General features: G+C 32.3%; 1 protein-coding gene and 1 long non-coding RNA gene across 2 annotated transcripts in view; one reads left to right on the plus strand and one right to left on the minus strand.

The window, feature by feature from the left end:
* LOC136349669 (uncharacterized) overlaps nucleotides 1-16,568 on the minus strand; it is a 60,683-nt gene that overhangs the window by 19,666 nt on the left and 24,449 nt on the right. The window lies entirely within an intron of this gene.
* On the plus strand, nucleotides 6-16,463 carry LOC136349677 (uncharacterized). Its single transcript, XR_010733866.1, has 2 exons — nucleotides 6-723; nucleotides 15,625-16,463. It is a non-coding gene; the product is annotated as an uncharacterized lncRNA (long non-coding RNA).

A 16,568-nucleotide genomic window follows, 5' to 3' on the forward strand; every position in this document is an offset into this window, starting at 1 on the left:
CTACAGTATACAACAGTTCTATTCGTACACCTGCATTTTTAATGTAAAAGACTCTCTAAATGCTTTTAAATTTATTTTTAACAATATTTATTTCATTATTGTGATCAATAAATATGTTGTGAACAATTATATAATGTTCGTGAATTTTTATCTTCTAATCTACCATAGATAATTAATTAAATTTACAAAAATGTATTTACTACGTGCAACACTTCTGTTCGTACAGTTGATTAGAAAGGGAGCTAAATGTTAGTAAAAAAATATAAAAACAACCTAAAAGAGTCGAAACACAAGACGAAATGAGTTTGAACAATGAAATATGCAACAAAAACATAAGGTTGAGTAAGTTGGATGAGTAATCCTATCTAAATTTAGTGAGTTAGTAGATTGGGAATGCAATATGCTTCAATTCGTGTTTTTTCAATCAGAGGCGAATCGATTTTTGAATTGCCGATATAAAATCTCAACTTCAAGAAAGGTATAACGGTAAGAAATTCTCAATACTAAAAACTTAATTATAAAACTGTCGAACGATCGATAATATACCTAATAAATAGTGTACTGATGTTATTCCGTATATCGATATCGATGTATCGATTCGTATCGAATACATTTCTACTACTACTTTACTTCTGTGAATCTTTCTTTGATCCCGGCCGGTGAGGCGGTAAGGTCGAAACGATAGCGGCTTAAGTCTTGTTAATGACTGTGTGAGATTTTAAGGTAATTATTACAAATTAATTTACTGCTAAATACTTAAAACAGCTATTAAAATGTTATTCGTGCTGTAGGTAATGGAAATAAATTTCCAGTACCAGTCCTCAGGGACATTATAATTGATAAAGATTTTCTACCCAGGCACCACTTGAACGTTTTTCATACTTCCTGCTTAAAATAGTTCACCTTAATAGTCCCACTACTCTTAACTATATTTTCCTCGTACCACATGAAATGTAAATTAATAATATGTTAATGAGTGGAATATGCGATGTAGTGATTTGCAAACCTCATTATTTTTTCATATAAGTGCCTATAAGTCATGTATTCTGAGCATTGAAGTCTTCATTTCTCTTCTATCAATCTTCACGAATTACATATATCCGGATTTTCTGAGTGATTTTTCCTTGGGTTTTTGGAAAATTTCAGGACATTCTGTCGGCAATGGTGATAATGTCAATACATTCAAAATAAAAAAGTCACCATTAGTGTTCCATTTGATATAGGTCAGGTCACAATTAGATTTCTTCTGAATAACACGTTATCCTTTCTTTTGATCCAAATAATTGGAACTGTTATTAAAGTGCTACTTATACTTTACTATGTAGTCAGAAAAAAAAATGTTTAGTCCTAAGCAACATTAAAGTTGATAAATGTTTACTATCCAAGCACCACTTAAATATATATATATATTTTCCATGTTTTGTGGTCGAAATCATACACCGTCATTACTTCACTGCTATAACGTTATTTAGGAGAGGCATCATGTAAAATGGTAATTTATAATATATTTATAAGTAGAGTGTGCAATATAGTGATTTGCAAATCTTCTTGTTTTCCTGGAAGTATTCTATTATATATTCTGAGCACTGGGTTCTTTATTTAAAAAAATAAAGAACCCAGTGCTCCATTCACCTCAAGGATTTTTATATATATTTTGACTTTTGCGAACATGTTTGAGTTTTTAGTGAATTCCAAGAGGTTCAGTCAGAAGTGACAATAATATTTAGGGATCCAACCAAAGTAATAATATTACCATTAATGGTTCATTTGAAAAAGCTGATAATTGTGCGGTTGAAATGTTGAAATTTCTCGGGAATGAGATTTTACCTTTTTTTTTGGGTTGAATACATTTTTTTTTTGCTTTAAACAGTCTTTTAGCCACTTGATAAGGACTGAACAGTCTTTTTGTTGGAGTTGGCTTATATTTAAGTGAAAATAGTCATGTCGGATATTGATAATTGTAAACTTTAAAAATATTGTTAAATAAGTGATTGAACAAAATCAAAAGAACAACATTATAAAGTTTTGAAGTTTGAAATAGAACATCCATCCATATGTTATTCTTGCATTAGTTCAGACTTTTCATTTTGATTTTGAAATTATCAGGTTTTGTAATAGGTATGTAATGTGCAATATACATATTAAGGTAAAACAATGTTACCTTGATAACAGTAATTTTTATAATTTTACACAGCAAATTTTTATACCTACAATTGACAAAGAATTTAAATTGAAGTCAAATACACATTTCTGTGAAATGAAACTCCTGGGCTCATGGGCTATTATAAAGCTTCGTTAAGCATTAATAAGGTTTTAGGTGTATTATTATTTTGATGATGAAACGGATCCATGTAAAGAGCTTAGCACAAATCAGCTGGCAATGAATAACTTAATTTTTAGGTTCACATAAAGTCAAAATTTCTAATATTTCATTTATACTGTATATTTTTATTAACTCAATTAAAGGAATGGTGCCTTAATTCATTCTTTTCCATTTACTGCTCGCAGTCTCTATGAAAACTGATTTGTTTCTTTTAACTGAACATTGACATTATTTATTTATTTATGCTGCTTAACGACTACTTTTATATAATGCAATATGGAAAAGTTGATTACTTATTAAAAAATACATTTTTAATTACCGAAAAAATTTACACGTGATTCTAAACATAATCAAAAATGAAAATTAAAGTTTGCAGATTCAGATAATATTTTATGTATTTTCCAAAAAGTCACGAAAGTATTGGTAAATGAGTACTTAGAAAAAATAAATAAAAATTACCGTTTAACTTCTATCGCTATTTACAGTATAGTCGTTATAATAAGAATACAAAAAATCATTGAAACGTCCAATCTACCGGAAATGTTGACAATCTGACCAAAAATTCATTTATTTATTTTTTTTCAATAACCGATGTAGATACGAAAAAACTACAAGATCTTAAACAGTTTATTAATAAAATTAAGAAGTCATCGTGTATTGTAGCATTTACCATCCACGCATTGCTAAATGGTCAGAGAGAAAAGAGGCCCTGACCACTGAAAAAATATCATTCTATAGATTAACAAAATTATTTGACTTGATCAATGATGTAAGTTCTCCGTCATAAACTATATTACAAATTTTAACCAACCATCTCAAAAACTACAGAAGCTGCAAAGAAAAACCTGACTTTTTTTAAAATTTAAACACCCTGTAGATTGGTAACGAAGCTTTCGCGATCCTACGTTTATATGACATTTTAGTCGTGAAATGAGCCAAAGAATTACCCCCCTTTCGTATGTACATCTTCGGTGATGGGGATTAAAAGAAAAAAACTGTTACTACTAATGATCAACTATTTCTGATATGCACGGTCCGACAGATAATAGAAGAGTGTCTTATTATATCAGGACGCAAAAAAAAAATATCAAGCATCGCTCCAGACACCCATACATCGAACCTGGTGTGATTATATAATCCTGGAGGGACTAGACCAAACATATCTATCTAAAATATGTATCTTATGGAAGTGATACCTTCATAAATTTTGCCTTATAAAAGAAAGCATTATCCAACAGTACACGATAATTAGGAACACCCTGTATAATTATATATATATGTTTACAAATATGACAAATTCTTTAATGAAAAATATGATATTATTTTAATTTGGTCTTGTTTAATAAAAACCGTTGCCACAATCGCTTTTTCATATACATGTAAGATTCTATGTCCAAGGGTGGAGATAAAAAAAACAATTCTCAGAGCACTTCTTTATTCTTCGCGAACCAAAAATGGAATCCCGATACAACCCGATATCCATATACAGCACACGTCCCCTCTTTTTGAGAGAACCGATAAAATGGAAGGGCTGTCCACCCTTTTTCCCACGGGTACCAAACCCCTAAACGTTATTCTCACCTACGCTAAAGAAATTTGTAAACAACCCTCTCTTCCCACGCTAATCCGGGGAATAGCTTGGTAGGGGATTCATGATAGCCCTTTTACCATTTTCTTGGTGGCACTTATCTTTGGAGGAATTTAGAGCCAGAACCCCGTGATACTTTCAGATAATTGATTAATAGTTTCAACATGGACAGAGAATGCTCACATACATATTTAGGATAATTATTTCAGTAACGATTAAAACATTTTGTTTAATCCATTCCGTTGCTACTTTTAGAGCTTGAATTGCGTCGGAGTGTGAAACTTTATTAAGTAGTTCTTCTTGGATTTCACCATCACTTTTTTGAGAGTCATTATCGGTGTTACATTTGCCTTCCAGATTTAAATCTTCTACTATTGTGTCTTTATTCTATTCTTTCACATTAAAAATTGTACATTCAAAGGGTACTATAGCTTGTAGAAGCACGATAGTCACTTCTAGGGCATTATAAAGACTTTTTCTTCATCGAAATGCTGCTTTATAATAGACAACGCCAAATCCTTTTTATCAACCTCATTAGTTTTTGTTTTTGTATTTTGCTAGTATTTCATAATAGTTTGAAGGACATAACTTTTTTTTTGCGTGAAACTGTCTAATTAATAACTGCATCTCATAAAGTAAATTTCTTCAAAGCTTCTCCCATTGTATCGTCTACAGCGACGATGGAACTCAGAATACTGTTTCTGTAGTACCCTGTAGTTATAAGCCTTGGTATATTCTGATCCATAGGTTGGTTTAGAGGGGTGACGCTTGGTGGCATGAAGACTACAAAAAACATCCGTCACTTTTTCAATTCTTTAATGGCTGGATGCTAGTTATATCACAACAATTTGCTTAATAATTAAATAATAAGAAACTGCGTAGTGTTTACTACCATCTAGAATTTGCGATTAGAAAACGTATTACCCCTAATTGCGATTTAATATTAAGTTCATAATGTTCTGGAAGCCTTATGCATGGTCAGCATATATTTTAATATAAATAGGGAAAAACGTAGATTTAGGAATCATAATTTTTGTAACCGTATTGTTAGTTACATTTTGTGTTGTTTCCTGTAAAATAAATTTTTAAAAAATAGTTTGGCTGAACCTCAAACTTAACTGGCGCAGTTGGTAGGATATTTTGAAAAAGTGTTAAAAAAAAAAAAAAAAAAAAATCGAATTGCACGATTAAGAAAACACTACCAAAAGTTCACTACAACCAAAACAGGAAGCAGCGAAAAGCACCCGCAACGAGAATCTGAAAAAGAAATCGAGCCTGAGACCAACGACTATCCTCTGCTAAGGATGAGGCGTGGGTAAGTGCCACAAATTTTCCTTTTGTCCATTGAACCCTCTGTATAAGGATTTGATAGGGATAATTAGGTATTGCAAACATATATATGTCAGACAGTGAAACTGATAAATCAATTGATGAATTATCATCTCAGTTAAATAACGTCTCAATAAAAGGTAATATAAGTACAAGAAAAAATTTAAAAATGACTTCTAGTGACGGTTCTTCTAGTATAGTACAAAAAAGAATAAATTGGGATTTGTTCCAATCTCGGTTAAATTCACTTAAACCTTATGATGGTGATAGCAATACATTAAATAGATTTGTTGACAGATGTGAGAGTATAATTTCCAGTTACCATATGTTTAAGGATGATGAATTAAATACAGTAAAATCTCCCTTGACGGACACCTCCGATAAGCGGACCTCTCTAATAACCGGACAGTTTTCTGGGGACCAACTCTTTCCCATAAGATATTCTAATAAATATTTCTCTATTAAGCGGACTGTCTATTAAACGGACACGGACATTGAATCTAACTCCATTTTTACATTTTTTCTCTCATAAACGGACATTTATTTAGCCCGCGACCAGGAAATAATTTTCGAATGAACGTTGCCGTTCCTTTTAATATATTTAACGAATGGCAACGTTTTGCCTGGCCGCACGTCTTTCGTAGAGGAATTACCGGACTCCCGAAAGGCATATTATGTATGTATAACCATGCCACTATTTTTGTCTACTACATTTGTATTTAACGCAACGTTCGGAGTAGTCGTAGTAGTAGTAGTATTTCTCCTTGTGTGTTTTTAGTGTTTATATGTTAATAATGGCTCCAACAAAACGTCTGTTAACTTTAAAAGAAAAGCTGCAAGTAGTGGAAGTTTACGATAGAGAAAAACTTAGTGTACGTAACTTAGCGGCCCGATTTAATATAGGAAAAACCCAGGCAAGTGAAATAATTAAGAAGAGAGAACAACTATTAAACAGTTGTGTTACATCATTTAACTCGGAGCAGAAGAGATCATTCTTCAAAACTAAGGGATTTAACATCGACAAACTAACTTATGAATGGTTTGTTAAAGCCCGGAATAAAAATTTTCCTATATCAGGGCCTATAATTCGATCAAAGGCGAAAGAACTTGCAGAAAAAATGGGGTACCAGGATTTTCGCGCTTCTTCTGGATGGCTTGAAAAATTTCGGATTCGACACAACATTACGTTTCGTTCAATTTCAGGAGAGGCTGCTACTGTCAATACGGAGCACGTCGCCATTTTCAAGAACAATATTTCGGTGTTACTGAAACACTACGAGCCAAGAAATATCTATAATGGTGACGAGACTGGCCTTTTCTTTCGTGCCTTACCCGAAAAAACATTCGCTTTAAAAGGTGAAAAATGTGCGGGTGGAAAAATGGCCAAAGAACGCCTCACTATTTTACACTGTACAAATATGGCAGGTGAGAAGGAAAAGCTTTTAGTTATCGGAAAATCAGCAAGGCCTCGTTGTTTCAAGAAGTTGGACCTACGTACTTTACCTGTCACGTGGTATTCAAATAACAAATCTTGGATGACAAGTAATATCATGACAGAATGGCTACAAGTGTTTGATCACAAAATGGCCAGGGAAAAACGGAAGATTTTATTATTTATGGACAATGCCGCTTCTCACCCAAGAGACCTCAATCTGCAGAATATCAAAATAATTTTCTTACCACCAAATACGACAGCTTTGTGTCAACCATTGGATCAGGGAATAATAAAGAATTTTAAAATATGTTACCGCTCAATTATATTAAGACACATTTTAATAAAAATGGACAGTGTTAACAACGCTAATGAGTTAGCCAAATGTATAAATGTACTGGAGGCGGTGTTTTTCATTCATTCAGCTTGGAAACAAGTATCTTCTACGACCATAAAGAATTGCTTTACTAAAGCTGGGTTTAGATATGAAGTTACACCAATATCAGGTGAGGGTTGGGACCCAGATGACGAAGTCCCGTTATCAAAACTTGCGGAGGTGTGCAAAATGATGAGACATGCTGGACATGAACAAACTGATACAGATGCTTTTATTAATGTTGATAACGCTGTTCAAGTTGAAGATCAAGAAATGGAAGTTTCAATTTCTAATGAAAACACGGAAGAGATAGACTCTGAAGATGAATCGGATACGATGATATACAACAATAATATGAGCGATAGTAAAATCCATTCTTACAGTGACGCGTTTAATAATGTAAATAAATTAAAAGAGTTTTCTTTGAAGAACAGTGATTTGAGAGGATTCGAAATGTTAAGTAAGTTAGAGATACATTTTGAAGAGGATTTTATGAAGAAAAAGACCCGTCAAACTTCAATTACTGAGTATTTTACTTCTAAACTTTAGTTACCTAAATATGTATGTATATATGTAGTACATACATGTACATACATATACGTACTTGTTAATTTCTCATTTTAAAATATTTCTTTTTTTGTGGCTGATTAGTTAAGATTATTCTTATTTTACTCTCTTAATTGAATAAAATATTTATTTAATAAATAAGTTTTAAAAAACCCATCTATATTTTCACATTTTCTAATAAGCGGACACCTCCTATAAGCGGACAAATAGAAGACGACCACCGGTGTCCGCTTATGGGAGATTTCACTGTACACACATATTCGAATCAATCCAGGATAAGTTAGTAGGGAATCGTACGGAAATAAAGGATTGGATAACATTGAAAAATTGCTTAATTCAGTGTTTTTCTGATAGAAGAGACCTAGATAATTTAGTGCAAGAATTAACTAGGACTAGGCCTGAAAAAGGTGAACATCTTTTAAATTTTGGGAATAGAGTACAATTAATTTTAAGCAATGTTATCCAACGTATCGGGAACGATAATACCATTAACATAACACAAAAACAGTGGGATATCAGACATCATGAAAAAACAGCATTGGATACTTTTATTGCAGGATGTACAGGAATTTTGAAAAATAATATGCATCTAAAAAGACCTGATAGTTTAGAGGATGCAATGGCTTATGCCAATGAATTCAATAATTTCCAATCATTGTACGGTCGTTTAGAAGATAGACCGGCGAGACAAAATTTTTATCAAGAAATGACCACCCGAAATTATAATTCGCAACGATCAAATCCATTTTTTCAAAATCAAAATCAAAGTAATTCGTTTCCCTGTCCAAGAACAGATTTACCACCAAGACGATACCCTACGAATAGACAAGTTTTTGGAAATCAAAAACCTTTAAACGTATTTAGACCTGGTCAAATAAGGTCAGACCAGTTACCAAAACCAACCCCAATGTCAACTACATCAAAAAACCCCACGATTCGAACTAATTATTCAAATTTTAGGAATAATTCAGGAAATTTTGGAAATCCTAATTATTTCCAAAGAAATAATGCTAATAATGTGATCAGTGAGGAATTATTTGCTCAAGACTATTTAGATCAAGGAAACCAGTTAGATAGTTACAATCAAGAAACTAATTACAACCCTGAAATCACGGTAGAACCACAAAATACTGTACTAGAAATTGATAATGTAGAGGAAAAAATGAAAGGAAATTTTCAAAATGTTTTCAAACAGCAAATGCACCGATGACAGAAGTTAATATTTCACTGAAAGGTGCCCTACCTTATATAGAAATTAAGTCGTTTAAAATAAAACTTTTAATAGATACGGGTAGTAGTCGCTCAGTAATTAAACCAACATTTGTCAAAGAATATTTTCCGAACAACATTTGGGAATCAGAAAATATTGTTAAAACGGCTTTGGGTAGTCAGAATACAAAATATTGCGCAAACATTCCAATTCTAAAAGACTTCAATATTAATGATGGTATCGAATTTATATTATTTGATTTTCACAATTATTTTGACGGAATCTTGGGATTGACAGATTTATTGAATCTAAATTTGAATATAGATTTAGTGAATAGAATTCTAGTAAATACCAAAGTTAAAATTCCTTTCAAAATTAGGCATCAATTAGATGAATTCTATCATTTTTCTTTAAAACCACGTGAAAAGACTGTCAAGAGAATTCCGGTAACGATATTTAAGGGCGATATCTTAATAGATCCTGTTGACCTGGACGGAATGATGATTTCACAAGGCGTAAGTACTTCCAAAAATGGATACGCCCTCGTAGAAATTCAGAACTATTCGGAGGAAACCATTGACGTTACAATGGAAGAACGCTTTCCAGTAAAACCGTTTGAAGAAGAAACTTACAACATATGTGACTTGAGAAAATTGGAAAGTAATGTGTTATTTTTAAACAATATAAATTGTGAAGATATAAATGATATACAAAAATTAATCAGAACAGATCACATGAATAAGGAGGAAAGAAATGAAATTATAAAATTATGTAAACAGTACTCTGACATATTTCTCAAACCCGGTGATAAACTAACATTTACGTCAAAAACTAAACATGAGATAAAAACAATAGATGAAATTCCTGTACACACTAGGTCATATAAATACCCATTTATTCATAAGGAGGAGGTTCAACGTCAAATTAAAGAAATGCTGGAAAATGAAATCATTCGACCATCCTCAAGTCCTTGGAGTTCACCAATATGGATTGTGCCGAAGAAGATAGATGCAACAAAGAAACAAAAGTGGCGGATCGTAGTAGATTATCGAAAAATCAATGAGAAAACTATAGATTCACGATGGCCCATTCCAAATATTAGTGATATATTAGATAAGCTAGGACGTGCACAATACTTTTCGACTCTGGATCTTGCTAGTGGGTTCCATCAGATAGAAATGGCCCAAAATTCAATTGAAAAAACAGCCTTTACAGTAGAAAATGGTCACTATGAGTATCTCAGAATGCCTTTCGGATTAAAAAATGCCCCTAGCACGTTTCAAAGAGTTATGGATGAAGTTTTAAAAGATGTACAAAATAAAATATGTATGGTTTACATGGACGATATTATTATATTTAGCACTGGCCTCCAGGAACATATTCAAAATTTAAAACTGGTATTTTCCAAATTACGTCAAGCAGGCTTTAAGATACAATTAGATAAAAGTGAATTCCTTCGTAAAGAAGTAGAATTTCTGGGACACGTAGTAACACCATCGGGAATAAAACCAAACCCGAAGAAAATTGAAGCAGTTCAAAATTTTCCTTTACCAACAACCGTTAAAGAAATAAAATCTTTTCTAGGATTAGTTGGTTATTATCGTAAATTTATTAAAGATTTAGCTAAAATAACCAAACCAATGACAAAATGTTTAAAGAAAAACGAAAAAATTGTTCACACTAAAGAATTTCTTGATAGTTTTCAAACTTGTAAAAATATTTTAACTTCTGAACCAGTATTAGCGTATCCGGATTTTTCTAAACCATTCGAACTCAATACAGATGCATCAAACTTTGCTATAGGTGCTATTTTATCTCAAAATGGACATCCGATCGGTTATGCATCTAGAACATTGAACCCAGCCGAAACAAATTATTCCACAATAGAGAAAGAATTACTCGCAGTTGTATGGGGATGTAAATATTATCGTCCATACCTATTTGGAACAAAATTCACAATCTTTACAGATCATAAACCACTTGAATGGGTTTATTCCTTAAAAGAACCAAATAGCCGTTTAGTGAGATGGAGACTCAAACTGGAAGAATTTGATTATACAATTAAATACAAAAAAGGAAACTCTAATACAGCAGCGGATGCACTGTCAAGAAATCCAAAAGAAGATTTAAATGCTTTAGAAACTGCTTCAATAGTTAACAATCCAGGCGATTGTGATGAAGAAATTTTAGAATTCTGCAAAAACATAGAAAGGTACCCACAATTAGATGAACAAACGGTTAAAGAAATATTAGAAAATATAGAACCACCAAAAATTAATGTTATATCTGATATACAAATCAAACCACCCGATAATAAGTGCGGAAATAAAGAAATATCGAAATTAAAGGAAATTCCAAAAGAAACCAATGAGAATACTGACGATGATTTAGAAACAGTGCATACCTCATTAGAGAATCCCATTTTTAATCTACCAATCACAGAGAGAGTATTTAATGGATATAAAAATCAAATTCTTGTAATAATGGGAGATATTCCAGCGGTAAGGTGTCAAAAGGAACAGATTTTTGACAATACAAGGTTTAATGTCATATTGCCAAGAAATAATTTAGTTCCTGGGATTATTCAGTTCGTGAAAGAATATGTCAGTCCTAAACGTTCTTATGCATTTTTGTTTCGAGAACCACAATTGGGAGAAATTTTTACTGTTACGATGCAAAATATTTTCGTAAACACTTCATTTAAATTTGTCCAATGTACAAAAATGCGCGAGGATGTTTTAACAAAGGAAGATCAAGTACAAAAATTAGATCTGCATCATAACACGAAAACTTGTCATAGGGGGATAACAGAGATGGAAACTGCGTTACAAAAAAAATATTATTGGCCAAAAATGGATTCGGATATTGAAGAATATGTTAATAACTGTGAGATATGTCAAAGAAATAAATATGACCGGAACCCACCAATCATTAAGTTTAACTTAACGCCAACAACTTCCAAACCTTTTGAGCATATTCATATAGACACATTTAGGATAGAAAATAAATCATTTTTAACAATCATAGATACATTTTCCAGATACGGCCAAGCCTATTTGTTAGATAGTATAACGGGTATATCTATTTCTGAAAATTTGTTCAACTTTATTACACATCATGGACTTCCCCTAAAAATCACTTGTGATCGAGGATCAGAGTTTAAAAATGCTGACTTAGAAGATTTTTGTAAACTATATAAAATAGACTTGCATTTTACCACGTCCAAGAATAGTAATTCCAATTCTCCTGTCGAAAGGTTTCATTCAACAATAATTGAACATTATCGTTGCCTTAAAGAAACTAATAAACATTTGAATCCCGAACAACTTATGAAGAGAGCAGTATTGGGATATAACAATTCAATCCACAGTGTTACTAAATTTACACCTTTTGAAATAATTAAAGGGCATATAAATAATTCGGATTCATTAGACATGAATGATCACGTAATTATATCACATTACGTTCAGGAACATAAAAAAATTTGTCAAGAACTATATAGAGAAATCGCCCAGCAGAATCACAAGATAAAAGAACAAACAATTTTAAAAAGAAATGAGAAACGAGAAGAGCCAGAACTCTACCCCTTAGATAAACCAATATACGTGAAAACGAAGAATCGTAATAAAGCCCTGCCAAAATTTAAAATTTATGATTTAAAAGATCAATCAGAAATTAAAGTAAAAACTGCAAATGCGGAATATCATAAGAATACACTTAAAAGACCTCAAAATACAACAGTCAAAATTTTTCAGGACGACTCCAAAATTTGTGCTAATAATACTGACAATCAGCCTTCAACCAGCAAGGAATGAAGAAGCAAAATTTATTTCAGTTCCAAATCCTTTGTTACCAATTAAATTAGGATCAGCAAGAATAATCTATACGAAACATACATTTCTGTATTATGTAGAAATGGAGTCCTTACTTTCGCAATTAATTAATATTAAGAAATCATATGATTCAATTAGGAACTGTATAACTAAAGATAATATATCGAATCCGATATCTTATCATGGATTGATTGGAAATTTGCTTCCTAGAACAGAATTTTTTATAAACACAATTGAAAAGAAAATATTCAACCTTTATCCAAATTCAAATCTTCAAAGAAAACGAGGTTTAATAAACGTAATTGGTCACTTTAATAAATGGATATTCGGAAATTTGGACTCTGACGATGGAAAACAATATGATAAGGCGATTAGAAATTTGGAAACGAATCAAATAAGGTTCGAAAAAACTATAAATGGACAAATAACAATATCTCAGAAAATTGTAAATTTTCTTAATAAAACGATGCAAATAATTTCAGATAATCAAGAAAAACTTAAAAGAGGTATAGAATTAGTTCAAAGTACTATAGATCGAATAATTAGGAATCAAGACCTGTTTAGAATCCCAGGGGTTCTATTAGATTCGAAACTCCCGCGCCCCGGCATCAACCTGACTTACGTCGGTTCCGGCGCTGCTAGCGCCGGAAGGTGGGAGCGGAAAATAATAGAACTTCTCGAGAAAAGGGGAATACCCTAGAATATATAATAATCAAGACACGTTTTTAGCAGCTCGGTGTTAGTTCTTAAGCTGGTTTGAAAAAGAATAAATGTGCTACAAATAAAATACCCCGCGGGGCTTGTTAATAGCCAAAAACCATAGAAGAATACAGTCCACTCCCCAACAAGACCAGTACCTTAGTATTCAAAATATTTTAACGCAAATTAATTTAGATTGTCAAAGTTTAATCTCATTCTTGGACAATTTAGAAGATGCTGTTGTTTTTGCAAAACTCAATTCGATACATAATACTGTAATATCCATTTCTCAAATTAATGAACTATTAATAGAATTAAGTAACATTTATGGAGATGATAAAATACCTAAATTAAATAACTCAGTAGAGTATTATCAATTATTGGGAACGCAAGTATCTTTTGTCAAAGGAAGAATAATTTTTGCAATACATATCCCAATCCTGAAAACAGAAGTTTATAACTTTCATCGCCTATATTCCGTTATCCAAAGAAAATCCATGCTTCTCTTAAAATTCCCTTTCGTGGCACAAAGCAATGATAACCTGCAGTTTAAAAAACACATCTGCCCAGACATTGGAAGAATATTTTTCTGCAAGGAAAGTGAAAACTCTGCCGACGAGTGTGTCGTCAACTTATTGACAAACCGTCCCTTAAAAGGATGCCAAAAGACCCATGTATCGTTGCAACAAACATTAATAGAACAAGTTGCAAACAATAAATTATTAATAATTCCTTCAATGCCGATACAAGTACTGTCAAAGTGTCCATCGGATCATTATACGGAAATCGGAGCACCTACCCTAGTTGAATTTTCAACTGATTGTGAACTCGTTATAGAAGGAAAAACATTTATTAACAAAATGCAAATAAGTCAAGGAATTGCATTTATTCTACCAGAAGTTCAAATGGATTATGTGCCAAATGATCAATCATCTATAGTAATCAACCTCACAAGAATGGATTTTATAGAAAGCCACCATATAAAGGACATTATCGATCATCTACCACCCATAGAAGAAAGCCATCTAGATGAGATATCAATGTGGTCAAGTGCAACTCTTTGGACATTTATAATAATCTCAATAATAATTAGTATTCTTATAGTTAGGTATAAAAAGTTTTGTAATAAGAGAAAAACATTGGAAAAAACATATAATGAAGTAGAAAACACTAACAGTCAAACCCATTCCATTAAGTTTGCCTCTTAAGGATGGAGGAGTTATATCACAACAATTTGCTTAATAATTAAATAATAAGAAACTGCGTAGTGTTTACTACCATCTAGAATTTGCGATTAGAAAACGTATTACCCCTAATTGCGATTTAATATTAAGTTCATAATGTTCTGGAAGCCTTATGCATGGTCAGCATATATTTTAATATAAATAGGGAAAAACGTAGATTTAGGAATCATAATTTTTGTAACCGTATTGTTAGTTACATTTTGTGTTGTTTCCTGTAAAATAAATTTTTAAAAAATAGTTTGGCTGAACCTCAAACTTAACTTGCTATGGGGCATTTTCACTTTCTAACAGTAATAAAGTTTTTTCGGGGAGATTTTAAGACTTTAAGAAACACTTAACCTGAAATTAATTTAGTATCCGGAAAGGCGTATACTATACATATAGAATTAATATAACGTTACTTCAGGGAGCAATTGTTGATAGAACCAGTTTTTAAAAAGTTTGGATGCCATCCATGCATTTCTGGTGCTCTTATACACAGTGTGACTCATTTCAAATGAAAACACCTGTAATGTATAATGTAACTTTTGCATTTGTAACTCGATTTCAAAAAAATGGATGAATTTGGTAATTTTGGTAATTGTTTTCCCCCTTTTTTTTTTGGGAGGTCGACTGGAAAGTAACCTGAACTACCCTGTAGAATAATAATGTTTTCATGACTGACACGAAACTCTTAATTTAAAATTCCTATTTCATTAAAAAAAACTATCATTTTGTTTTAACTTTTGATAAAATTCGGGTATTTCCTAAAAAAGCATTAATTAAACAATTCATTTTTTCTGGAAGTGAAAAAGTTTTTTACTTCAAAAATAATTATATTTGTTTCAATTTTAAAATTTAGTAAAATTAGTATTTTTTTAATGAATTTAAAAACATAAACAAAATAACGTTTGAATATATGTTGTTATTGCGAGAAAAATAAAAACAATTAGGAAAATAGTGCTTATTTTCTTACTAAAATAATAAAAAACGATAGTCTTTATGACATTAAGCAGACATTAAGATTAAGATTTTGATTTTTAGGAACAACCTGTGATTTTTCTCGAATGAATGAGAGAAATAGAGAAATGGCGGATGGAATTTATTCAAGAAACCACAGAATTTGGAAAACTAAACGACGAAGACGGAACAAAATTCGACGGATCCTAGAGGAAGTTTTAGTCGACACTGGCGACGACTCGAACCGAAGAACCGACGACGGGGGACCATCCAAAATTTTTCCTGAAAACATAGTCGAATCTAGAAAAGCCAGTTCTGGCCGGTTTCTTCCTCAGAGAACCCTGGGAAAAACTTGCGTTTTTTTTCTACCACGAAGTTCTGCTTTTCTACTTTCTACTTGCAAATTGTAATGATACAGTCTCTTCTCCACGGTAGATGTAAAGCTCTACAATCAGTGTGTGTTCATCTTCGTCGTCCGATTCACCGTTATCAAACGTCGTTATATCGGTGTCGTTTAGAAAGAAAAACCCTTTCCCATTTTCGTCTTCGAAAGTCATATTAACGCCCTGATATACTCTTACGATTATGTCTGCCAGTTCGACAGCCCCTCTTTGGTATTTCACGACATCGAAGCTGGACATTTTCTTCTTCACTATCTCAGCCTTTGCCGTTCACGTTGGAAGTGACGAAAATCCATTATCAGTTTTTTCATATCCATTTTATCTAAAAAAAAAAAAACTACCTTCACTGGTTTTTATCACTGGTTTAATGCGTACGAACCTATTCCGAGTCCCATCAGCCTGTCGGATGGATATCAGGTGCGAAGTATTTTCGCTGTCCGATCTCTCTCAGGATGTGGAGTAGATTTTAGGAATTTGTAAATATGTATATATACTTGTACAAAATAAATGGAAAAAAACTTATATTTGATTTTGAATTATTCGAGTGTATTCACTAAGTGGTTGTGGGAGCTATGTGGTTCGACCCAAGTTTCCCGGTGGCGAGGGAAGAGAGAACGAATTGCCTTG

This window comes from Euwallacea fornicatus, chromosome 39 (assembly GCF_040115645.1).
Source record: "Euwallacea fornicatus isolate EFF26 chromosome 39, ASM4011564v1, whole genome shotgun sequence".
NCBI classification, from domain to species: Eukaryota; Metazoa; Arthropoda; class Insecta; order Coleoptera; family Curculionidae; genus Euwallacea; species Euwallacea fornicatus.